Consider the following 10,406-nt stretch of genomic DNA (forward strand, 5'->3'; position numbering starts at 1 on the left):
TTAGATAAAGACATTAGCTTCTTAGAAGAATAGGATTTCAGATTTCTCTGAACATCCCTGAAGTTTACCTCATCGTCTTCATCTTCTTCATCATCATCATCTGACTGAGCCATCAGCGTGAACAGTGAATCGTACTTTGTTGCTTCAGTTTCCGGTGCCATCATGGAACTGTCCTCTACATCAGATCCCCTTTCGGATTCACTCGAGAAGTTTCCCCAAGCAGCAAGAGCCTGCTTAACGATATTGTCTGCAACACTTTTTGATTGAATTTTTTATCTGGAACCAGGTTCCTTTTTCCTGCTTTGTCAGGATTCTGCTTGTGTTGCTCCAGTTTTGCGAGTGGGCAGTCTTTGATGAAATGCCCTGACTTTCCACATCTGTGACAGAGATCGTTGTTCCTTGTTTTACTTGAACTGCCCCACTTTGGTATACCACCATTTCTTCGAACCATCTTTTGAAATCTCTTAGTAAGATAGGCCATGTCACTATCTTCATCACTTGAATCACTGCTTTCAGCCTTAAGCACCAGGTTCTTTTCCTTCTTAGGCTCTTTTCTTTCACTGTCTTTCTTTCTTTTCATCTCTTATGTCTTCAGATTACCAATCAACTCATCCATGGTCAGAGTTTGTAGATCTTTATCTTCAGTGATGGCATTTACCTTGCTTTCCCAAGAACCAGGTAGAACACTGAGGATTTTCCTTACAAGCTTGTTTCTGGGAATGAAATCTCCAAGTGAGTAAAGCTCATTTATGATGGAGGTGAATCTGGTGTGCATATCTTGTATGGACTCATCATCCTTCATCCTGAGGAGCTCATATTCAGTGGTGAGCATGTCGATCTTGGATTGTTTGACCTGAGTAGTTCCTTCGTGTGCTGTTTGTAAGGCTTCCCAAATTTCTTTGGCAGTATCACAAGCTGATACTCTGTTGTATTCATCAGGTCCTATGCCGCACATCAAGATTTTCTTAGCACGATAGTTCTTTTCTACAGCTTTTCTGTCAATGTCGTTGTACTCTCTTCTCCCTTTGAGCACCAGTTCTCCTGTTTCTTCAAGTTTCTTCATGGGACATGTGGACCATCACAAATGATGTCCCACAGCTTTGAATCTCCTGCCATCATAAAATCATGCATCCGGGTCTTCCACCAGCCATAGTATTGACCATTAAATCTGGGAGATCTATAGGTTGATTGTCCTTCTTCAAAGTTTGGTGGAGCAACCATTGAGGATCCTTCCTAGGTGTTAGCCTAATAGGAGAAACATGCTCTGATACCAATTGTTAGTTTATGTGACTCCACCAAACTATAGAGTACCTGGTCCTCTATGAGATGATACGTAGAATGTAGTAAAGACTGAATGTAAAGAAGGCAAGAGATTTTTCTACGTGGAAAAATCCCACACAAGGGGATCAAAAAACCACGACCTACACTTGTAGGCTTTTAACTCTACTAACTTGTAATCTACCTATTACAAGCCACTTTGCAAAAACCCTATTGCAAAGACTTCAAACTAACTTGTGATGCAACCACCGCAAGCCACTCTATAACTCTCCTAGTTACAAAGGATTTAAACTTATGACTATCCCTAGTCACAACATAAACTCAGAAGTTTACGAATTTGGTTTGTTCCTAAGACAGCGCTTCTAAGAAAGCAAACTAGGAATTACAATGACAAACAAATAACAAGATTACAACTCAACTACGGATGTACATAAACTCATTTAGAAACTGATCCTTAGTGGAGTTGTCTTCTTGTTCTTGGCACACCAGTGACTTCAATGCCGGATGACATACTTTTGTTTCTTGAGAGAATATCACCGAATGCACAAAGAATGGTGTATCTTGCACCAGGTTGTTTTATCACAAAAGATAGCACAATGGATAGTGATGTCAACTCTTGGTGTACGCTTCTTCCCAATGAGAAGTGACTACTGTACTGGCTGCACAGCCACTTCTGGGCAGTTGCGTTCCAGCTGGATAGTGGACTTTGTACTTCTGTCAGGACACACCAACGGACCAGGTCCTAGTTGTATTCCTCTTCTATGACAGTTACGTTCCAACTGTGTACTTGACTTGTATTTCTGTCAGAGAACCCAAAGGGAGCAGGTCCCTGTTGTGTTCCTCTTTATATTGATTGCGTACAGTCACTGACTTGCTTGTGTAGGAGAACCCTAAGGGACCAGGTCACCAGGTCCCTGTTGTGTTCCTACCTGTGGTCGTTCATCTATTTGCTGATTTTCAGACTTAGACCAGTTCACATGAAATGTATATCCTGTGGGCCAGGTTCTCTATCTGGTTCTTCACGACAAGTTTGTTGGATCATCAAAACATAAGAAGTATAAGGCTAAGACATTGAAAACCCATCACTCTTGCCATGGAGTTTTATAATTAGGGAGAATTTCCAAGGATCATAAACTCTTTGTTTATCCTCTGGGAAGGAAGTTAGAAAGGAAAGGCCCACGAAGGCAAAAATAAAGTCGAAAAGGTTGAATTCCACAACCCAACCGTCAGGGCAAAATATAGAAAAATACCAGAGGTTCTCAGGGCCTGAAATGAAATTGGTCCCCAGGAAACCAGCAGTTGCAGTTGAGATCATCATCAAAGAAGGTGGGTCGAGATCAAGCGATTGAGACAATCAAGGCCACAAAACCAACCACCGTTTAAAAACGAACAATTGTTCTTTGTTTGAAAATTTGAAACAGGTGCAATCCAAAGCTACCGTGTAAGAAGCAGGTACAACCAAAAAGGAAAAGAAGTGCGCAAGTGCTAGAAATAGCTTTGCAGCAACAATCCATAAAAAGGGAAGTCCCCTCCAAGTTTTTTCCCGCATTTACTCATTCCATGAAATAAAAAAAAGAGAAAGGAAATTGAAAAAAAAGAAAAAAAAAGAAGGATTTAAGAAGAAAATTCCAAAAAAAAAATGAATGATAGCTTAGGATTCCCAACCTCAATCTTTTACGTTTTTGCCAACATTAGGGCTCCAATCCGTGAGTTGAGATTTTTAGACATAGGGCCTCCATTCCCTAGTCGCCTTTTTGCCAACATTAGGGCTCCAATCCCTAAGTTGAGATTTTTAGACATAGGGCCTCCATTCCCTAGTCGCCTTTTTGCCAACATTAGGGCTCCAATCCCTGAGTTGAGTTTTTAGACATAGGGCCTCCATTCCCTAGTCGCCTTTTTTCAACCATTAGGGCTCCAATCCCTGAGTTGAATTTTTAGACATAGGGCCTTAATTCCCTAGTCGCCTTTTTACCAACATTAGGGCTCCAATCCTTGAGTTGAGATTTTTAGACATAGGGCCTCCATTCCCTAATCGCCTTTTTTGCAACATTAGGGCTCCAATCCCTGAGTTGAGTATTTAGACATAGGGCCTCCATTCCCTAGTCGCCTTTTTACCAACATTAGGGCTCCTATCCCTGAGTTGAGATTTTTAGACATAGGGCCTCCATTCCCTAGTCGCCTTTTTTGCCAACATTAGGGCTCCAATCCCTGAGTTGAGATTTTTAGACATAGGGCCTCCATTCCCTAGTCCCTTTTTCCTTTTAAAGACACGCCATCCTTATTTTATCGCTTTCAAAAAAAAAAGAGAAGAAAAAAAGGTTTGGATCTTAGTTACAAATAACTCACGAAATTTTCTTAGTAAGAACTGGGGCTGAGAAATTTCATTCGTTTGTTTGTTTTGGTGTCTGAGCAGGTTTGACCTCGAGACAAAGGGTTCGAGATGACCAAAAGAATGAGTCTCAATCCAAAATAAAGAAAGGGAAAAAAACAAAAAAAAAACAAAAAAAGAAGTGAACTCAAAGTGCTGAAGCGGAGAAAGAAGCGGACTGCTCAAGATATGATTGAAGTCACAAGCTTTGCATGTCCCGCCTTGATCCAAAGCTGACGAAAGAACCACCACCTACAGCTGACGAGCATCAAGATTCAGATCGGAGTCCACAGCAAGAACCAGCTAAGACTCAAGATCAAACTTCAAGAGATTTATAGATAGGAATCTTGTAACTTGTAGTTGATAGGCTTAGCTAGTTTAGCTTTTCATTTTTCATTTTGGTGTAATAAGGAGTTCAGCAAGTAGTAGCAGCAGCAGCAACGGTGAAATCACAGCTTCCTGGTAGTCCCAACTACCAAAACTTCCAGAACTACACTGACCTGATTCCTTTATTATAACGACCCGATCGGTTGTTTGAGCCCTAGCGCGTCGCTCAGCAGTCTGAGGCCATGAGCAGCTTCACTTCAGGTATTATGACTTGTACGCGTGATCGGAATTAAATTCCGGGAAGTTCGGAGTTGATTTGGAAAGAGAATTCTCATTTCGGAAGCTTAAAGTTGAAAGAATTAACTAGGATTAGATTTTTGAGTAAACGACCTCGGAATCGGGATCCAAAGGTTCCAGCAAGTTCGTATGATGATTTCGGACTTGGGCGTATGCCCGGATCGGGTTTTGGATGACCCGGGAGCGTTTTGGCGCCTATTGTGGAAACTAGCATTTTGAAAGAAATTTCATAAGTTTGGGTTGAAGTGCATTTCAATGATATCGATGTCCGTTTTGGACTCCGAGTCTGGGAGCAGCTCCGTATGGTAATTCTGGAGTTGGGAGCGCGATCGGAAGTGAATTCGGAGGTCCGTAGGTTATTTTGGAGCCATTTGGCTAAAGATAGAAATTTGAAGGATTTTGAGAAGTTTGACCGGAAGTGGACTTTTTGATATTGGGGTCGGAATCCGATTCCAAAAGATGGAGTAGGTCCGTAATGTCGAATATGACTTGTGTGCAAAATTTGAGGTCAATCGGACGTGATTTGATAGGTTTAAGCATCGAAAGTAGAAGTTGGAAGTTCTAAAGTTCATATAGCTTGGATTAGGGGTTGTTTCATGATTTTAGCGTTGTTTGATGTGATTTGAGGCCTCGAGCAAGTCCGTAATGTGTTTTGGGACTGGTTGGTATGATTGGTCGGGGTCCCGGGGGCCTCGGGTGTGTTTCGGGTTGTATCGCGCTCTTATTTGATGTTTCAACGTCGTTTCTTTGGACATAAAGGGGTGCCATATTCGGAGGAACTTACTATGTATTGTTTTAAATGTATAAAAGAAGTTTTTTCGGAAATATTTAAATGAGAATTTGATTAAGTAGTTTGATTGGCTTGCCTGACAGCGATGTCCGGCGCCACCACAACCCTTAGTGGATTTGGGGTTGTGACAACATGGTATCAGAGCACTAGGTTCCTAGGGTCTCACGAGTCATGAGCAAGTCTAGTAGAGTCTCGTGGATCGGTACGGAGACGTCTGTACTTATCCTCGGGAGGCTGCAGGACTGTTAGGAGTATTTCCCTTCTTGATTCCTTATCGTGCGACTTGATCCTTGGGGGTGTATGCCTTTAGTTCATTCTACTCAATCTTACCCGACGCGAACCGCTTGTTAGAAATCGAAAATTGAAGAACCGTAATGGTACTACAGATGGGATACGGGATGTTTTTTCCGGTATAGCTGATCGGAGTATTATCATCGCTTTATGGAAGAATATTTTATTGTTTCAGCCCAGTAGCGGTACTTCTGAGGTCTCTGAGGCTAGGCACAAGTTGCCATGATGCTTATGAACTGTTGTTCCGCAGTATTGATATGATGGTAGGACATTTGCCTACTTGTCGGGGCGGTGAATGACCTGAACGGAGGTTGACTCGGTGCATAATCTAGAGGTTCAGTATTTTTATTCCTGGCAGGGGAAAGGCAATCGGACTAAGAATGGTCAGATGTGGGCTGGTGGAGTAATGAGACTTGGTATTGCGAGCATGGTGGAACTTTCTTCTATGATGGGGTGTCGTCGTCCTAATTGAACATACTAAGTTCGTCGGTGTTATGACCTTCTACAATTCGCCTTTGGGGCAAGCTATTGTGAAACAGTATTGAAAATGCGGCTGTCAGATATCGCAGCGTGCGGTAGTTCAGGGTTGAATCAGTGTTTCTAATGTCGACGGTATGAGAAAGATGATCTTCCGAAAGGTGTAAAGTTAGCAGCAATTGTGGGTTCAAGTGCCACAAAGATAGATTTTATTTAAGGTAGCAACTGAGCAACAAAGGATGAGGAAAGATATGTGGGAAGTGTCAGGCGGTGGCTAAAATTTCTAGAAGGCCGAGTATAAGAGGCCAAGGGTCGAGTAGTCGATTAAGGTGATGAGTTTCGCCAAAGTGGGAGAGTGGCGGAGTTGAATATGGGCTTTGCAGTGGGATGACCACGTACCTTAAGGAGTGTTTGGAGTGATTTGAGAATATTAGTGATTGGTGATTGGGGTCTACGGATTTAATTTGAAGTATGGGCTATCATGCAGTAGTAGATTTGATATAACGGGAAGGAGCTGCTTGAATGAAGAAGGATACAACATAACTTTGAATTGGAAGAATGTTGCCGCACATTTAATTGATGTCCACGAGGGGTGAATGGACTTGTGCAGCTCGAGAGTGAGCTCGGACTCAGGATGGGTTATTGATGTCGTAGTGATTGTACCTCGTACAGCAGCGTTGGAAGATGTCGAGGAGTGATTTCTACAGGTGGGTTATTCCTGTGAGTAGGTTAGCGGCCGCGTGGTTGGCGAGGCTTCTACGAAGAATTCTAGTGGTTATAAAGCAAAGATGTCTGTCGTGCAAATGTGGTTGATGATTCAGAGTATAAAAAGGGTGTTTTACAGTAAGATTCCGAGAATTTTGGTGGTTGATTGCGCAAGGTTATGTCAATAAGAGATAAAGAGTCCTGGTGAATGCTAGAGTTGTGTAATAATGGCTTCAAGCTAAGTGGGATAGTCCCACCGCCTATGATTGGGTTGCATGGTTAACTACTTGCGAGGTTTCTGGTTATTACCATATTGATGGGTTACTCCAGCTACGGGAAAAGAACATAAGTGGTAATTTGAGCAAAGGAATTGTTAAAGGTGTGCTATGGTTGGCCTTATTGGCTCATGTTCAGATTCGGAAGGGATTCAGGATTCGTGCTTTGTATAGATGCGGGTTCCAAGGGAAGTGATTCGGCCGGGTTCGTTGCTGAGAGGGTATTCATGTGGTAGAAGATTCATGGAGTTTATTAAATTCGGGGCCAAGTCAGAGCGGGTGGCTCTCAGCAACGGTCCTAGTGAAATCAAAAGTTAAAGTGCGATGCCTAATGATTTCGAGCCTATAGGTACGGTTAAGCATCAAGCTTGATAGCAGCCTATGAGAAGAGGCACAGAATGTTCTATGATGTTTTGACTTGCGATGTAGCAATTGGGAGGTACAAAATGGTTCGTTGGATTTGAGACAGCATGGTCTCGTGATTGAGGGTCACTCGGGATGAGTGTGGATGGAGTGTGTTAAGTGTCGAATGGGGTTATCATTGTTTCTATAGCAATCAAGGACAAATTGGAAGAAGAGGGATTGGTTAGCCATAGTCGAATTGGCATGTTGCTGGTAATGATCAGTTCTTTCAGTGCGATCAAGTTATGCAAGTGAATTGTGACGGTGCGTGCGAGGCTTGTCGGCCGCCGTAGTTAGTGTTATTCAGAAAGTATTCCACCGTTGTGGCCTGTTATGTGGAGGTGGACCCCGAAAGGGCTATGGTGGTTTAGACCACTACTTAGAGATTTACATATTCTACGGTCATGAGAATTCACCTGTGTGTTGCTATGGTCCTCCTAAAGTGACTTAAGTGGAAAGTTTTATATGATGAAGTGTCAATCTAATAGTGGTTCCGAAGCTATGATGAAAAACGAGTTCTATCGTATATTGGCATGTTAAGTGCAGTGAGTGGTATGGAATTTGAAGTGAAGATCAAGGTAGCAGTTCGGTGTTGACAAGGATGTCACGAGCTCGGATGAGCAGGAAATGAGTTTCGATGTTTAAGGTAAGTTGATTTTGTCACCAGCGTCACCTGAGATCGATGTTTTGTAAAAAGGGTTTTGCATCCTGGTTAATGATTCTTGATCGTTTTTCAGCGTTAGTGCGGCCGGTGGTTTGGAGGTACGACCCAGTTAATTGTTATGGTAAGTTGTGGGAGTGTGTCCCACAGGAAGATTGTATAAGTGCAGCAGGTAGTCACATGATTGATTAAAGACTTAAACTAAGTATGAAGGTTATGATAATATTGTTGATTTGAGAATATATGCCTGGAGGGCACTCAGTCTATTGAGTCGCGGACTGCGGATGATTTCTCCGAGTATGATGGATGTTCTTATGTGTTATGAGCGGAAGAGGAGTTATTATGGACCTTTGAAAGGTAATTAGCCTAGTTCAGTACGATCAGAATCGGCTTGAGGTCGGTGGATGGATTCAAATGTGAATATGGGCTCTATATCAGGCCAAACGTGTTCAGTTCAGTAATGCGCTCCTTATGGAGGAGTAGTCGGGGTGTTATTTTGTTGTCAGATATTTCATGCAGTGATACGTTGCGCCGTGTGAGTTGGGAGGCGGCTTGAGAAATTGCTTATGTGTTGAGGATCCGCGTAGAGATGATGTTATATGAGCAGGATGCTTTTGAGATTTCAAATCGTATATCGCACCTCAGTCGTGCTTGAGTTTTGTTGCTTCTGGCGCTATATGTCTCCCCAGGGATGGAATTATGCACTTAGTGTGCTTGTGACCGATATTCGGTATATTATTGAAATGAGCAATCTAGCTCGGTGCGTATCTCCTTATGCGAGTTTTATGGGTGGATCGGGTGGCACGCCGCCATAGTTATATTGTTCGGATCGGGTTGCGCGCCGCAACAGTGTGAAGCTGAGTACAGATCCCCGTATCTATTTTTATGTGTTTTGTTTCCTATTTTATGAGGAAAGCTTATATTAGCTGTGTGCCCGCGTCGCATGCATGATTCGCGAGCGGGGTGTTTGTTAATTAAGTCCACCGCGTCGCATGTATGATTCGCGAGCGGTGTAGTTGAGTTTCCTTCTCAAAGTTTGCTTTCCTTTATATCGCGTCCGATATGGTAGCCTATTGGCACATTGTAGCATCATATGGGACTTTTGGTCATGTCGGGGTGGCTTATTGCCTGAGCAGTTCGTACTGGGTGAGACGAGATCATTGAATTCGAGATCAGTGCAATCTGAGTGTATGAAGTATATCAAGGAGCTAAGACGATTGTTTGGTTCAGAATGAGGTGATAGTTCTTGCCAGGAGTATAGACCCAATGAATTGCTGTTTCGGCAATGGTTAAGAATTTATACACATCTCATCCGTCGTGTCGGTATTGTAAGAGTTAGAACAAGACCTATGTATGTCATGCGGTGCAGTGGGAGCACCAGATTCGTGGAATTTCGATTAAATTGATCAGGAAATGTTATTGTGGTCCGGTGAGAAAAGTGATGCTAGGTGTGAATTCAGCAAAGTTATGCAGCCATGTTTGGGTACAGCGTGTAGTGATTGATATGGTGTTCTTATGTTGGAAACAGGTCGGGCATAGAATTCCGGATGTTGGAATTGGGCACTAAGGCTTATTTGCTTGAATAAAAGGGAATATCTTCAGAATTGATCGAGCTGATGTGCTCAAATGATTTGTGGTAGCACGGGAAGGTGCATGAGAAGTTAAACAGTGATTTCAGACTACTTCAGTGTAGTTCTCAGCACGTTCGAGGACGAACGTATGTTTAAGTGGGAGAGAATGTAACGACCCGACCGGTCGTTTTGAGCCCTAGCGCGTCGTTCAGCAGTCTGAGGCCATGAGCAGCTTCATTTCAGGTATTATGACTTGTACGCGTGGTCGGAATTAAATTCCGGGAAGTTCGGAGTTGATTTGGAAAGAGAATTCTCATTTCGGAAGCTTAAAGTTGAAAGAATTAACTAGGATTGGATTTTTGAGTAAACGACCTCGGAATCGGGATCTGAAGGTTCCAGCAGGTTCGTATGATGATTTCGGACTTGGGCGTATGCCCGGATCGGGTTTTGGATGACCCGGGAGCATTTTGGCGCCTATTGTGGAAAGTAGCATTTTGAAAGAAATTTCATAAGTTTGGGTTGAAGTGCATTTCAGTGATATCGATGTCCGTTTGGGATTCCGAGTCTGGGAGCAGCTCCGTATGGTGATTCTGGAGTTGGGAGCGCGATCGGAAGTGAATTCGGAGGTCCGTAGGTCATTTTGGAGCCATTTGGCTAAAGATAGAAATTTGAAGGTTTTTGAGAAGTTTGACCGGAAGTGGACTTTTTGATATCGGGGTCGGAATCCGATTCCGAAAGTTGGAGTAGGTTCGTAATGTCGAATATGACTTGTGTGCAAAATTTGAGGTCAATCGGACGTGATTTGATAGGTTTAAGCATCGAAAGTAGAAGTTGGAAGTTCTAAAGTTCATAAAGCTTGGATTAGGGGTTGATTCATGATTTTAGCGTTGTTTGATGCGATTTGAGGTCTCGAGCAAGTCCGTAATGTGTTTTGGGACTGGTTGGTGTGATTGGTCGGGGTCCC

The sequence above is a fragment of the Nicotiana attenuata genome, unplaced genomic scaffold, assembly GCF_001879085.1.
Source record: "Nicotiana attenuata strain UT unplaced genomic scaffold, NIATTr2, whole genome shotgun sequence".
Classification (NCBI taxonomy): domain Eukaryota; kingdom Viridiplantae; phylum Streptophyta; class Magnoliopsida; order Solanales; family Solanaceae; genus Nicotiana; species Nicotiana attenuata.